Source organism: Anabrus simplex, chromosome 1 (genome assembly GCF_040414725.1).
Source record: "Anabrus simplex isolate iqAnaSimp1 chromosome 1, ASM4041472v1, whole genome shotgun sequence".
NCBI classification, from domain to species: domain Eukaryota; kingdom Metazoa; phylum Arthropoda; class Insecta; order Orthoptera; family Tettigoniidae; genus Anabrus; species Anabrus simplex.
This window is the reverse complement of record NC_090265.1, coordinates 1,467,672,822-1,467,690,455: the sequence shown is the minus strand read 5'-3', so window position 1 is coordinate 1,467,690,455 and position 17,634 is coordinate 1,467,672,822.

Sequence of the window (17,634 nt, the reverse complement as noted above, 5' to 3'; positions counted from 1 at the left end):
TCAATATGATAGTTTTAATTATAATTATTTAAGGTTGTATATGTCAAACCAGACTTTATGGTAGCTTTACCAGGAATGGTAATTTTATAATATAATTATATATAATAGAATAGTATTAATCTATTTTCAGCATATATTTGGCTAAAAAAGAGAACAAGAAACTTATCTAATTTCCCGATGCTTTTGAAAGAGAGAAAATAATATGAGATAATTCAAGAATAAAGTTATTTAAGCATTGTGTTTTAATGAACTGTGATATAAACATGTAAGGATATTTCACATAACGAAGTATATTAACATGATAGAACGTTATCCTAACGAAATTTAATTCATTGTCCCAGGAGAACATTGCACGTAATAATAATTTGAATAATTTCCTTCCCTGTTGTCATGTAAACATTACATTCTTCCCCTCCATTAATACTCATAATCATTTAAGTGTTCCTCACCATTTAATTTAAATACAGTTCAGCCATCAGATCCTTCATATTAATACTTCACACTTATTTTATGACAATTACATCAAATAATCCTAAATCACAGATACCCCACTCATCCAAGTCACTCATAATAACCTGCATTGAAATGATACGCAGTTCTGGATATACTATGACTATTACTCATTCATTATCTAACTTTGTATACTTATACGAGGCTGTATTCATACAACACTCATTTTATAACCTTACCTGAGCTTCGAGGAAAAAAGGTACTTTACAATATAACTCTTACACAATGATACTTTCTCACGAGGAAAGTATACATATTTGGACATTCTTAACAAGTTAAATATTAACCAATCATTCAAAAATAAACTAGCAATTATTTACATGTGGTTTCACTAAATTGCACCCATTGAGAACTGAGCGTACGGTAATACAAATAAATTTATGTCTGAGGTTAAATTTATCTGTCTTAAAATATGGCTCTAGTACCTCTGAAATGTTTTGAAATAAATGGTATCAGTATCACCACTTGAACTCGAAGTATTTATGAAGGAAATTATTTTAACAATATCATAACGTATGTGAAATTTAAGCTGGAATTGCACAAGCTACTTCGACGTGATTACACTTGGAAAAGAAAATCAGGTAAGATAAATTGACTGAGATTGTCGGATGAGCTATCGTGCCACATAGTCATGGCGGTTCCCACGATTCACATCTCAATCTACCCTTAATGATACGAACACTGCCTCTCAGATCTCCTCCATGGATTTAAGCTCCCATTCCGGTGCTGAAAGGTCGTGCTGGTGGGTTAGCGGCCAAATTCTTCACGTTCTTGTCAGGTTAAGACGATACGGTAGATGAGTCTCCGCTAAGCCTTATAAGTCTTAATTTTATACTTTTATCCATGAGAACCACTTACACGACTAAATAAACTTGTAGACTCACACTTCATTTTGAAAAATAATCACTCCTGCTTAGACTTGCCTGATATTTTGTACAATGGATAGAACAAAATGAGTGCAACTGAATCTGCATTACCATGTACAAGAATAACCTTTAAAATAGATACTAATACATCTGCATTCTTCTTTGCAATACAGGACAATCATGCTTAAATGTAATCAATTTTTAGTACGATGGACAACACAAAATCCGACGTAACCTGACCCTGTACCAAGTAATAATATCCACATGTCACACTTTGCCAAATACAACAACACCGCCCCATTAACAGAAACACTGGTTATTTTCACTGATTTTCATGATCCCTTTGCGTTTGAGATTTCATCTCACTTACATTTAAATAACTCACATTTACTAATACATTGTAAAACACTGTCTAAAATCTACATGAGCTTCTACTAGCTTGGTCTACTGTGCTTCGAATTCGCTGTTCAAGTTATCAAATTTATCAAATACTTCCAACACATTTTGACAACTAACTGACAATTTACAGTCACTTCACAACACAATGCCACACTTTGTAACTTTTGCGATGTATAACTGTTGTAAAAACGATGTTCCGGAATGTAAGGAAAACGACGTTCTTCTCTGCGTCTGTTTTATTCCCCTTAATGTTGTCGAAAGACATCGGGAGGAATGATGTATCACTTTTCAAAAGTACTGCATGGTCCAAAGAACACATCGTGAAGACGACACACACGCACCCGGGAAACATCGGAATGGATTCACAAATGTGACTATTTAGGGCTATTTACCTGAATGGACTGGGGGTTTATAGGAAGACTGAAACAGTGATTTAACTCTCCTTGAAAATATACATTATCAGCCTGAATCAAAATCTAACTATCTTAACGGAAGTCGATTTCTAAAAAACGTTTCCCTCATTACACCGTTTCCATAGGATGACTAATAAGGGATATATGTCCGACTCGTTGGCTGAACGGTCAGCGTACTGGCCTTCGGTTCAGAGGGTCCCGGGTTCGATTCCCGGCCGGGTCGGGGATTTTAACCTTAATTGGTTAATTCCAATGGCATGGGGCTGGGTGTATGTGTTGTTTTAATCATTTCATCCTCATCACGGGCGTCAAATAGAAAGAACTGCACCTGGCGAGCCGGACCCGTCCTGGGATATCCCGGCTCTAAAAGCCATACGACATTTCATAAGGGATATATTATATTTTATTGTCTAAGCTCCCAGTGGGCTTAGCCCAAAAGCAGGTGCGCTTACAGCAGATCTGTTATAACTGGAAAACTACTGGAAATAATTTAATCAAACTTCATCTTTGGTATCCACCTATCCAAAGGTATGTTTTAGAGTCCATACAAGTAGCGGCGATTAGGGGGGGGGGCGAGGGGCGTCAATTCCCCCTCTCCCCACCCACTTTGTGAGGAAATGTTTTATTCCATTTTAGCCCATCAATCTAGGAATTGTAGTTTAACCCTCTAAGATTCGCGAGGGGTGATGACAGCACCCCACGTACATGTGTTAAACTACATCTAGGGATCGAGTTTAGTTAGCCAGCTGTAATCTCTTATACCTCCCAAATTGACCTTCACTTTGAAGTGTTCAGCGAGTGCTTATAATTAGAATTGCTGTGACAGGGGTTAATGTTCTTTCTTCACATGTGGGATGTCGTCATACTGTACACCCCTGCGACCACTATCGTAGCATTTCTGGCTCAGTGCTCATCTCTCGCTTGAGTGGTGAAAGTTTTATTTTCTGTGAAAATGTGTAGCTATGAAAAACAGTAGGCTAGTATACGCGAACTTTTAGAAGAAGATGAAAGTTGTCAGGAAAATTTCGATGAGTTAGTCCCAGAAGAAAGTGATAATATTGTGAGTAACTTACGGACATTCTTCAGGATTCTTTTCGCTGCCAGAATTAACGCGTAGATTATATTTTCTTCAAGCGCCGTATGTTCGTGAGTGAACTTGGGAGGGAATTAGTAAAACACACAACGCGTAATGAGTCTATGATGAAACCCTACCGAAGACCATCTGGGAAGAAGCGGCAAAACTAACTGGTACTGATGACTCCAGTAGGGTCCAGAACAGGGGCTCTAAACTTGGGGGCCTGGATTGTCGACCACGGCTCCCTTTGCTGAGTCTGGCATTTCTTACTTGTCTGCCAAACTCCTCACCTTCACCCTTATCGTTACTATCGACCTAGGTCAACAAGATCAACACTTGTTGTATTCCTACCCCGACGCTATTACGTTTACGAAGCCTACGCAGTCTCACTTTCACGCCCTTCGTGTCGCTTTTCTTTCTATTACCTTCATTTCTAGAAAGGGTTTCATCATAGACACATTACGCATTGTGTGATTTACTGGACCTCTTCCATTGTATCCCTCTTATTAGAGTTAATAGAGGATGGTTGTCCGGTTATACTTCCTCTTAAAACAGTAATTACCACCACCACCCTCTACTACGGCTGCATTCTACCGCTTCCATCCACTGAAAGCTATAATAAATATATAAAATATAAATTACCAGAAGTTAAATAATTACATACATGTTTCTAATAAATTCTTACGTTGCTTTGTCCATTGTCACTCCTCTTCCTTAATTACAGCTTCTCTTTTCCAAAACCTTAATAAAACATGTGTCGCTAAGTTATCATCACCGAGCTCGAGAGCTGCAGTCGCTTAAGAACGATTTCTTGGTTTTTACAAACCTGATTTGACTGATGGTGAAAATTTGTAAAAGTTGCTCCTCTCTATTTTTTAGGAACTTGGGATCGACCCTAGAAATATAATTGCTCAATGTTACGACGGACCAGAAAACGTGAGCGGTGCTTACAAAGGTGTGGTAGCGACAATGAAAGAAAACAATCCCGATATAATGTACACATTGCTGCATGCATTCTCTAAATATTGCGCTTGTAGATGCACGTAAGAGCATTATTTATGTACGCAATGTTTTCAATACAGTTCAAACAATGTACTGTGTCATTGCAGCTTCTCCCAAACGGCGTAAAGTATTTGCAACTGTTAAGAATTTAGCTTATGCAGTCAAACCAGTCAGTGATGAAAGTAACGATTTGTCTCTCAAAGCACTAAGTGATACAAAAATTAGTAACAGGTACAAAAGCTTGCGAGCTGTTTAACAGCATCTAGTAGATATACAAAATAATTTAGAAGTAATTGAAGCTTCTGACCCTAAAAACTGTTGGTGAAGCTGACGGTTTGATAGTGCGTATCGCTAAGTCTGAGTTTGTTTCTGGACTAAATGTCATGAAACAAGTATTTGAAAAGACGAACATTTTTTCCAAATACGAAGTACATACAAAACCACGATGTATCAGTTCATGAATAAGTTTATGTTTTTCTTAATAGAATAATAACGTCTGTAGCTGATTTTAGAAATGAACACGAATTGAAGAAACTTTTGTCAGAAGCACTTACCTTTAGTGAAAGTCGCAGTTTCGAAGGCCCAGCTGTTCAACATAAGCGAAATGTTCCACAGAAACTTGGTGGAGGAAATGCTTACCCGGGTTATGACTCACCTGAAGACTTTTATTTGAGAAAATTTTATTACCCTTTACTAGACACCCTCTCTGAGAGGATTAACTCACATTTTGAAAAAAAAAACCAGCTAATTTTACTCTGCCTTATGGAAACATTACTGGCTGCTTCAGTGAAGAACTATTCGATTTGTAGTGTCGTCTTCACATAAGCTTTCTCTGCAATGAGTGAAGCATTTGCGATTGAAAGTGATACTTTATATGCACAAATTGATGTGTTCTCTAATAAAGATCCTGAACAAACATATTTTTAGTTGATGTCGAAGTTAGTAGCCTCCGTGGCTCAAACGACAGAGCGTCGGCCTCTCACCGCTGGATACCGTGGTTCAAATCCCGGTCACTCCATCTGAGATTTGGGCTGGACAAAGCGAAGACGGGACAGGTTTTTCTCCGGGTACTCCGGTTTTCCCTGTCATCTTTCATTCCACCAACACTCTCCATTCTCATTTCATAGCATCTATCAGTCATTAATAAATCACTTTGGGAGTGGCAACCCCATCGTACTAATAGCCTATATCTGCTTCATTCATTCCATCCCGGACCCGGTCAATGACTGGAAAACAGATTGTAGGTTTTCATTTTTCATCAACGTTAGTACAACAATTTAAATCCGAGAACATCCACAACCAGAAAGTATTTCCTAAACTTTTCAAGCTTTTAAAGCTGTTTTTAACTGTCCCTTTATCCACTGCGTCGGCAGATTGGTCATTCAGTGTTTTACAAAGAGTGAAAAATTAATTCAATTCATTACTTCAGTAACGTTTGTCACATCCCCTATACCAAGTGCCAACAGTCTCTTTGAGAGTGAATGAGTGGGTATGGGTAAGGGCACTCTATTGTCCTGGGGACAAGAAATTGTTCCCAGAGGCGGAGGAACCAGTTTGGTCAACGGCATTAGGATGCAGAAGGCAACGGGAAACCACTGCATTAAAGATCCTGAGGGATATTCCAATAATTCCACATGGCATGGCTGCAAGGTCAAGATAGGAGCTGGCCGTGTGGATCGTCTACCTCCGTTTGGAGACGACGGCTTAAGAAGAAGAAGAAATGTACTGTTTGGAATTTGGCAAATTATCACTTTTTAGTGTTTATTTTTAACAAGGGATACTTTTGAATGAAATCATTACTGGTCATTTGTGAATTCTCAGAGTATTTCTATTTAATGTCCGCTTCTGTGGTGTAGTAGTTAGTGTGATTAGCTGCCACCCCTGGAGGCCCAGGTTCGATTTCTCGCTGTCACGAAATTTTAAAAGTAGTACGAGGGCTGGAATGGGGTCCACTCAGCCTCGAGAGGTCAACTGAGTAGAGGGGATTTCGATTCCCACTTTAGCCGTCCTCGAAGTGGTTTTCCATGGTTTCCCCACTTCACCTACAAGCAAATGCCGGGATTGTACCTAACCTAAGGCCACAGCCGCTTCCTTCCCTCTTCCTTGTCTATCCCCTCACTAAGCTCCTGTTCAGTATAACAAGTGAGGCCACCTGGGGAGGTACTGGTCCTTCTCCTCAGTTATGAACCCCGACCCAATATTTCACGCTCCAGGGCACTGTCCTTAAGGGGGTGGAGGTGCGGTCTCTCGCCACGTCCGAGGGAAAAACCTACCCTAGTGAGTAAATGGATTAAAAAAGAAAGAAAGAACGATTTATACAGTATTTACTTATAATACACGTGTAATTATTCCTTTGGTGAAAGTTTTATTGTATAAGTCTAGAGTTAAATAAAAATCTCAAGAAATTACTATTACCGCAGTTAAGTTGGGTAAACTCAACTGTAGATCTTACCTTTTCTGGATAAAATCGTTCAGATGGATGAAGATGGGTGTAAGAACAACTTTGTTGCTATTTTTAAAACAATTCTAACCCCCTACAAATATACAACTCCACCCTTGGTACCTTCAGTTGTCTGTATATTTTGTCCCAACACTTCTAATTTCCGATCGCCTCTACTGGTCTACAACACTTCAAAATTATTAAGTTGACTCGGGGTTTGTTCGAAGAACAAAACTGTGATTTAATCCCCCACAAAATATCCACGACTAACTTTAATTGAAATCTATTTCTATTTTTTCTCAAGTAGGGAGATATCATTAACGGGATGTTTTACAGCAAAATTAGCCCTAAAGCGAGCGCACATGCAGTAAATTTCTTACTTTCCACATGACGGAGAAAATTACTGTCTTCTACGACTTTTATATTCTGCTACGCATGACGAATACCCTCGCAGATTGACAGCAAGTCTACCAGCTGCAATGGCAACGCCTTCATCTGCTTGCGTACAGGGTAGTAAAATCTTGACAGCTTCGTCATTATTCGTGTAAACTCTTAGTTGTTCGTTGGGTAGAAGACGAGAAAGGTGCCACGCTGCCATTCTGTGGAATATTTGCGAAAAACCTGTGGAGGGTACAGTGGTATTCGAATAGCTTGTTTGTTAATATTTGAACAGTACCGGAGAGTGTAACCCACTATTTTACACCATAATAATTTTTCTGCTTTATTTTCTTGGCTCTGCCTTGTCTCTCTAGACTTAATAATACCGTAAGCCATATTCTTATATGAGTACTTAATATGGCCTGCGCCTAAATCTCCTTTCTGTTACCGCTTTCAAAATCAGTAGCCCATCTGATCTGAATTTAGTAAACGACGTTTCATTTTTTATAAAACATCCACATGGTATTTACATTTACATATTTGTCCGGTTGTCGTCAGATATTATCCTATCTTCAATTATTGTCAACTTTCTTAACTGTATTAATTTCCAGGAATAAAAATCAGAAGTCATTGGGCTTATGACTGGTTCTAGAGGGGCAATTTCTAACGAGTCGCTCGACTTCCTAAGAATAAAAGAAATCCCGGACACCATTATCAAAACTATAGTGAACTCTGTGCTAAAGAATTCACTGGGGATTGTTAGACATCACTTGTATTCACTGATCCAAAATCCCATGTATTGTTTTTTCTTCTTCAACAAAAATCAGAAAGAATATCCACCTTATGGCTGGCAATTTCAGTTTCATAATTCACATCTAATTAAGTAACAGATAAAAGTGATTAAACAGAGCGAGTGGCTGAGCATAATGAGTCACGTAGCTTGTATTCGGTAGATAGTGGGTTTGAACCCCACTATTGGCAGCCCTAATGACTGCTTTACGTGGTATCCCACTTTCACACTAGGAAAATGCTGGGTCTGTCCTTTAAAGAAGGCCACGGTCTCTTTCTTCCTATTTCTAGCCCTTCCCTGTCCCATCGTCGCCATAAGATCTATCTGTGACAGTGTGGTGTATAGCAAATTGTGAAAAAACATTGCTTAGGACACCGAACAGTTCCATGTCCTACTAGGAGCGGCTATCAGGTGGATTATCTCTCTTACAGGCTAATGTACCTTCAGTTGCTACGGTCTTTAATAGAAGCTATGATATCACAATTTTGACCCACAAAATTCCTTTAAGTGCAAGAAGCCAACTATATTTAAAATCCCTTACATGCAACCGACATCAGCTAGGACAGAATCTGCCTTCTAGGATACTGAAAGACACCTTCGAACTGAGGTTATCACATGAATAGGATATTGCGAGGTGTTTCTACAGTAGGTGGAGTTAATAACTGAGAGGCGTGTTAATACTGTGGTCTGGTTATTCGACTCAAAACCCGAGAGCCTCAGGTTCGAATCCCACCGATATTATTTAAAATTTTCAGTAACAACAGTCCAGGAGGGCAGGAATGAATGCGATTTTACACCACTGGCCAAGTTCCTAGTTAATTATGACTGCTCCATCCCCCACACATTAAAACTGAAGTTCGAAAATTGGCAAACACTCTAGTACCGGCAATCTTTCAACGAATCCCAATATAAAACCATTACCGACGTCTGACCAATTATTCGTTGTGTGGAAATCATTGCTCTATAGCTTCATTTTTGAATAACTTTCGTCCTTATATCATTTCAGACCGATGAATCCCACCGGAAAGATTTTCTATTGCCTCCATGATAACAGTGGAACAACAGAACTGCATACAAATGTGAACTGTAAGCTGTCACTTGCATGCCCCTGCTTCCTGTTACGAGAAGGAAGCACTTAATTATGCACGATAGCATTGTATGGGAGATGAATAGTGTAAGGCCGTATTCTTGGCGCTCCCCGATCCCACCTGTAATTAACACACTGCTGGCATGAGAACGAGAGAAGACGAGAATTTCTTTTCAGACCACAAACAAAGGTATTAAGGTGAATAGCGCGGAATATAGTTATGTCCCTCCTACACATCTTTACAATGGATAAGAGTAATTAAGGACATTTGAATGAGGTAATTGCTGTGCGAATTTGTGACAAAATACGTTTATTACGCCTGTCACCGATATTTTCCTCTCTATAAACCAAACATTAAAAACATAAATCTTAAGAATGAAAGGTGCGTGAAAGAATAGAAGTCTCTTGAGTAATAATCAAACCTAAAATTAATCTTGTTGAAAATGACAATGTATATTCAGTCGGATGGAATATTTCTTGGTTAAATAAAGCTATTGTCAAGATGTCTGGGACTAAATTATTAGTAACCTACCGATTCAACTACGGTATTGTAACTTTCTTGGGTTGTATAACAAAGCATATAACAATAAGATAATTATAGAACGTATTATTGAAGTTTAATAAACCTGCGTTGTTTGGATAAAGTTTCTTACGTAATGTACAATGGTCAACATTTCTAACACGTTTGTTCATTTGGTACGTTTAAAGATAATCAGCCACATACAGCATAAATCAAATCACTGGAAGGGAATCGAACGTGTAACAGTTACAGCTGCCTAACAAAAACCTACTGTCGGTCCTGAAAATGGTTTACCGTTGTAAAGCAAATAAGGACGTCAATCCGAAGTGGAAGCATGTACTCACTATTGTGTGTTCCTGTAGTGGTTGGTAATGAGCTATTTGTGTGGGGAGGTATGTGTTAAGACGATCCCAGATACCTACTTCTTGAACCAGAGGAATTAACCATACGCAATCAGAACCTTCAATTCGCCCTGAAATCCAACCTGGGGCCTCCTGATTCGACGTCCATTGCGGTGAACATTCAGCCAAGGACCCGTCTAAAAGAGACACTACCCTGAAATGAGTTTAAATTTTAGTACACATCTCCATTATCTCCATTATGTTTCACATCAATATTGAAGACAGTTATTATTTTGTGGTTATAGTCAGTCAAAATGAAAAAAAAAAAATAGGTGCCTGGAAAGCAGGTGCCTGTTTGATTAGTCAATGGAAAGGAATGCTGATCTCCAGTGTCATATTCATTAATCAGGCCAAAGGTTTCTACTGCATTCATTAGGTAGGCTTATTGCGGAGCAACGTCAAGACTGTTCCAACGTTCTTGATAATATATCAGTCTAAATATGACATGGTATTTCAGAGTACCACCAGGACACAATGTCGTAATAACTCAGATAGAATTTCCGTAACAATGGGGGTGGAAAATATTAGGAATGGAAAGGAAACGACCGTTTGATGAATTATGATTCAGCCCAAACATTTTGATGGTTTGAAAATGGGAAATCAAGGAAAACCATATAGGCCTGCCGACGGTGTGGTTTGAATCCACCATCTCCCGAATGCAAGCTTATAGCAGCAAAGGGGATCGAGAATAATCGACACATCGATGCCCGAGAATCGATAATCCCAACTCGAGAGTCGACTCCCTGATTGGGATGTCATCTTACAGAAATGTATCTGATAAATGTGAACTCCAGCAATAGAGTTCTTTGGGCAAAGTTGTCCAGTAGGTCGAAGACAGTGTTGAATATTGTAGAAAGAATTTGATATAAACTGTATATACGGTAAACTGATTGCTAGAAGAGATGCAACTTTTATCATAATGTATTTTCTTTTGTTTAACGGTTCGTGTGAACTTCAACATCAAGAGACGAGTCTTTCATATTATGAGCCTTAAAACATTCTAGTGATGGGCCAGACTCAATAAGTTAAAGGCCCGTCAGACTCAGCTAGGGGCCCTGTTTCCACGATTACACACTCAAACATTGATTGACCCTGGGGATGCCAACATTAAATAATTTCCTATGACGACAAACGTGACCGTGGATGTATTCTATCTCCACTTTACGGGCCTTGTTCCAACCGCTTAGGCGAATTTAAAATTCGTATGGGAGCCAGAAACAGTATGCGATAGTTAGTTAAATAATAATGAAAATAGAAAGCAGGTGTATATCTTTACGTGCCAGCACTGCGGGAGCTCCTTTCGGTACTTCTTGAAAGGGACTAGTGAATCAGCCGACCGGCGAGCTTCCAGCCGGCCTGGTGGGCATGGCTGGCATTTTCGTGTATTGTTCTCGTCGGGTGGCTCACTTGTGAGTTTCTGGGAGATTCAGCGAGAATGTTTCGCCTCTAGCCTCCTAGCGCATATTCTGGTTCACATCACCCGAGCTATAAAAAGAGAGACTAGCCACGGACAGTCAGTCAGAGTCGGGCTCCGTGGTGCAGTCATTGTTGGTGCTTGACTCGGAGTCAGTGCTGGACTGCGTGGTGGAGTCAGTGTGAGATTCAGTGTGTTGGTATTCGATGGCTGGTCTGAGGGCGACAGAGGTGTTGGCTGCCGCTAGTGTCCCACCGAGGTCTGAACGAGGAGCTGTGGTTGTTGGTATCGGAATGTCCAGTCCAGAGAGTGGCTGGACTGAAGACGGCGGGTGGAACGGAAGACTGTGTATTACCTGAGAGTACTGTGTGTTTCTGTATATCTCTGAAATGAGGATCGCTGTGAGTCAGCGAGTGTAGCCGCTATCGCGAGTGCGAGGGTAATTTGACCTGTGTTAACATTCGCTGTTGTGAGTATCGTCCTGCTCTTGAATACTTTGGAGCTGTTGCTGTTTACTTGTTCAACGCGTGTGACTGTGTGAATTACTGGAATGTCTCTGGATTGGAACCAATAAATAGTCATCGTGTGGTGCGTAACCAGAAAAATGTGTTCAAACCCAGCGGTTTACACTCAGCTACTGTATGAGGTGAATGGACTTGGAGAAATGAAAGAAAGTATCATAACCGTCCCCAGTAATAGTGACGGTCCGGACCGCCTGCTGTGCCGAAAGAAGAGTTACTTGTAAATAGACAGCAATTAGTAAGTGTGACCGCTAATATTCCATTAGAATTGTGTGTGCGTTTATAAGGCATGTGTGTGAGCATTTATTGGATCATCCTGAAATAAATTAGATTAATTATTCGCAACAATAATTTTTATGACTATTGATATCGTTCTTGTAGTAATTTATCGTACAGTTTTAGGCGTCATTCAAATCATAGGGTCCTCTCTCTTCATTTCAGAAAGTTTCAAAAATAGCTGATTAATAATTTTTCACCCAGATGAATCCCTACAATTGTTTGAATTTCAGAAAATGACCACGTAAATTATGAAGAAGTGAGTGAATACTAACGCGATCTCTGACTCATGTAACTATTTTGAAGCAAGAACTAATTCTACCCTTAATTCCGATTGTGGTCTCATTGCCAGCCTGTAACAACATACCCCCTATCCCACAATCCTCCAGAATGAAGAATATATTTTTCTTGGTAATTTTCTCCAGATCTACACAACATAAGCTGAACAGGGCATTCCTCTTGTCGTATTTTTCATGTGTCTACCACATACTGAAATGTGATTCGGACAGCCCCTTTCTGATCTTAAATCGCAAATGTTTTTATCCATTTTACTCTCCTTGCTCTGCCTCTTATCTAAAATAAGCTAACCGGACAAAAAATTTGTCACCCCTGGAAAAATCATTATAAGCGTAATTTAATACCGTGTAACTCCTCCTCTGGACTTGATAACCGCCTGGATTCGGTTACGAAGTGAGTCCACAAGATCGTGCGGGAACGTAGCATCGAGGTTAAGCCACTCGCTGAGGATTTGATCGCCCTATTCCACCAAATTGCGTGGATGCTGATGTTGGCGTTTTACTCTCTGTTGCTACTTGACCCACAGATTTTCAATGGGTTTCAAGTAAGATGATTTTCAAGGCCAATCGAGTTGTAATAGGGTGGGGGACTGCTCATTCAACCAGTCACATATGCGTCGTGCCCGATGAACGTTGCTGTTATCATCTTGAAAAATCGGGGTGTCATTAGCATGCTCATCATGCAGATGTTGACTGAAAGGTAACACCTGATCATCCAGAATGTTTAAATAAACATGCTGGTTAATGTTAGTGGTCACCAAAGTGAGTGGGCCCAATACATGATACGTGAAACGCCCACAAATCACCGCAGAACCCCTCCGGCTTGAACCTGACCTTGTACACATCCAGGATTAAACGCCTCATTTGGCCTTCGGTTCACTCGACGACGTGTGTCTTGGTAATACAGTAAAAATAGTGCTTCGTCAGACCATATTACGTTCCGCCAGTCAGCTACTTTCCACTTTCGATTATTTCTAGCTCGTTGAAGACGCAAAACTTTATGATGTACCTGTGTGACAATAGCCTCTTGAGAGGTGACCGACTCGAAAGGTTCATTGCATGCAGCTCTCGACGCAATATTCTCTCTCTAAGAGTTCTTGTCGGGTCTGGTAGCGAAATTGATTCGCAAGCCCTGAAACGCGTCTCCGGTCTCTCTCAGTCAGGATCATTTTACGACCACAATTCTGATAAGTTTCGTGGCCACGTGTAGTACACCACTGCTTGTAGACACGTTGAACAGTCCGCTGCGAAACACCAACAATTCAAAGCAACTGTACGCATCGTATGGCTATGGACACGGCCAAAACACGACTGCCCCATTTTTCCACTCTGCAACATCCTTACATCTACTTATGGTGACTTACACTGTCCACTTGAAACATCAATGTCTCACTGATCGCTACTGCCTTATGCTCACGTAGAGGCAGTGCGCGTGTGTGTGAGCACGGGACTCGTTCGCTGCGCCATCTGTACAGGCCTGTGCGTGCGCACTAGGGTGACTATTTTTTGTCCGGTCAGTTTACTTGTGAACACATTGTTCGTATACTAACAAAAGAAATGCCGGGCTGAGTGGCTCAGACGGTTGAGTCGCTGGCCTTCTGACTCCAACTTGGCAGGTTCGATCCTGGCTCAGTCCGGTGGTACTTGGAGGTGCTCAAATACGTCAGCCTCGTGTCGGTACATTTACTGGCGTGTAAAAGAACTTCTGCGGGACCAAATTTCGGCACCTCGGCGTCGCCGAAAACCGTAAAAGTAGTTAGTGGGACGTAATGCAAATAACATTATTATAACGAAAGAAATACATAAGTAGTTCTTTTAATCCTTCCTGTTCCCTTGTTTGTACGTAGATGCAGTTATTACTTTCGTCCATACACACATCCATAATCTCGGTCATTTTGGATATTATTTTTCATCCCTTCTCACCCCAATGGTGACGGGGGCCGACCATGGACTTAAACGGTATCTGGAGGGTCACTGTTATCTCAACGACCCCGAAAACTATGGATTCGATAATAATATTGGTCGTTTTCGGTTATATTTACAAGTGAACAAACCCCTATCTCGCCCCTCAGGATTCTACGGATGTATATAAATCCATATTCTTAGCCTTTTTGGACATTTTTTCACCCCTTATCAACCCAATACCGATGGGGTCCGAACTTTGACTTGAGTGGCAACTTTCTACCATACATATATGTGAAGTGTTTTTGAGCGAGAACACGCATGGAAACCACGCGCAACAATTTTTGACACGCCATGGTGAACGCTTATATTTCAAAATGACATAACTTGAAGCTAAGTGAAACATGCAATCACATAGAAGACATAATTTTATTCATGATATAACATTACAGTCGCAATCGCCACAGAGCAGTGAGGGGAAACAAAATTGTATACCTACCAATTGCAGCGCAGTTTCGTTTTAGTATTGGTTGTAAAGCATGCTCCGAAACGTAGAGTTAAAGTATCTAGACCTCCCTCACCATGGCTAACTGATGACGTCAAACGCATGATGTCCCATCGAGATTCTTTACATCGGCTATATAGACGAACCAGCTCTCCTGATGTTCCTGAACAGTATCGGTATCTGCGCAACAAAATTAAAGTATTGATCCGAAATAAGAAATTCTCTCACTACCAACTGCTAGCCAATAATAATAAGAAAGGCACGAAGCACATGGCGAGAGCTCCGCTCTATGGGAATAGGGAAACTTGAACCTAACCTTTGTAACCCTGATATATCACTTGACGACTTAAATAAACACTTCTCTGACGTTAAAATTAAGCACCAACCACAGATTATAACTCATACAATTAACACATTACTGACTAAACCGCCACCAAATAGACCAATGTTAAAATTCCTTACTGTTAATGAAACTGGGGTGAAGCGTGAACTGCTTTCGGTGAAGTCAAATGCCGCTGGAGTTGATGAACTCCCCATCATCATCATCATTAAACGCATTCTAGATATTATTTGCCCAGTAATTACTCGCATATATAATTTCTGCCTCTGTTCTGGAACATATCCTCTCTCTCTTAGTCCAACCCTTCGTAAGGGTGTAGTGGCATCACGCGACAATCCTTTTGGTGATCTTCCTCCAGGAGTCTCTGTTTTGGGCATGGTGACTTGCTTGCTGTAAGCTCATCCTGGTTAAGTTCTTGATCTGGTCCATCCATCGTAACGGTGCACGTCCTCTAGGTCTTCGGCCTTCGACTTTTCCCTCTATGATAAGTATTTCCATTGCCTCCTGCCTTCTGGCAATATGACCAAAATATCCGAGTTGTTTTTGGTTGATAAGGGTCGACAGTCTTGTTCTGATGCCGAGCTGTTGCAGGATCGATTCATTAGTACGGTGTGCTGTCCATGGTATTCGCAGTAATCTCCTATAGCACCACATTTCTAGAGTATCAATCCTGCGGCGATCCGCCGTCTTCATCGTCCATGTTTCTGCTGCATAGGTCGCGATAGGGAAGATCAGAGTTCGCATGAGGGTGAGCTTTGTCTTGGAAGTGATGGAGGTGTCCTTCCAGATGCGAGTAAGTTTTGCTGTTGAATTTCTCGCAATTGCAATGCGCTTGCGGATCTCAGGTTCACAGTCTCCAGTATTTGTGACAATAGATCCTAGATACTCGAAGCGACTGACAACCTCATAATCCGCAATTCTTGTGATGGCAGGTCTGTTGTTATTAAAACGGTCTACAATCATCACTTTGGTCTTTTTATTGTTGATATCAAGACCATATTCTCTGCTTCGCTCGTCTAGCCTCCGCATGATGGTTTCTAATTCACGATCATCTGTTGCAATAATCACGGTGTCATCTGCATATCTGAGGTTGTTAATTTTCCTGCCACCAACTGTGATGCCGTCACTCCAGTCCTCGAGGATCTCCCTCATAATATACTCACTGTATACATTAAATAAGAGGGGGGAAAGAATGCAACCTTGTCGCACACCAGCACAAGTAGAAAAGACGTCTGAGAGGTCGCCATTAACTCTCACTGTCGCAGTGTTCGAAGAGTACAATTGTTGGATCAGGTACACTAAATGTCTTGGCGTCCCCATCTCAGTGAGTATAGCCCAGAGCTTTGACCATTTTACCTTGTCGAAGGCTTTCTTGTAGTCCACGAAGCACAGGAACATCTTGATATTATATTCCCTTGTCTTCTCTATGAGCTGCCGGATGTTTAGGATCTGCTCACGAGTTCCTTTGCCTGGAACAAACCCGGTTTGTTCCTCTGAGATTTGTGGAAGTAATAAGGTCTTCAGCCTCTCGTTCAGCACCGTGAGCATGATTTTACTTGCATGGGAGATGAGGGCTATCGTTCGATAATTTGCACAGTCAAGTGGAGAACCTTTCTTGAACAGTGGTACGAAGACGGAGTGGCACCACTGGTCCGGCCAATTTCCAGATGTCCATATCTTCTGACATAGCTTGTGCAGGATGTCGACACCTAGGTCACCCATGTTCTTTAGGACTACAGCAGTGATTCCATCTTGGCCTGGTGCTTTCCTGTTCCGGAGCTTTTTTATTGCATGTTCCACTTCTTCTCTAAGGATCATTGGTTCAAAGTCTGGTGACCTGGCATTGGTTGTGGGTCATCAGTGAACAGCTTGATGCAGTATTCTCTCCATACTTTGGCGATGCCCGCTGCATTTGTGATGATATTCCCTTGGTCGTCTCTAATAATCTGAGTCTTAGGCATAAACTCTCGTGCTAAGTATTTTACCTTGTCGTACAGTTCTGTGCTGTGATTTTTGGTCGCATGCGCCTCTAGTTCTGCAATCATAAATCCGGTACCAAAAAAGTCTCCAGCTATTTCCCTATCAGACTATCGTCCTGTGTGTATACTTTCATCTCTCTCCAAACCCTTCGAACGGATGATCCATCGGCAACTAACGGAGTATTTTAACAAATATTCCTTGTTTGACCCATTAAAGTCAGCCTTTAAAAAGGGACACAGCACGACCACTGCCCTATTGAAGGTTACAGATGGCATTAGATACGCAATGAGTGAACAGAAGGTAACATTACTTACTCTTCTTGATTTTAGCAGTGCATTCGACACTGTTAACTTGGACATATTGCTGGCTAAATTAAAATCCCTTCATCTAAATCAGACTGCTTTATAACTCTTTAGCTCACACCTCACAAACCGCAGACAACGAGTCGTTATAAAGAATAAGACTTCTCAATGGGCAATGAAACATGTAGGAGTACCCCAAGGTTCTGTACTTGGACCA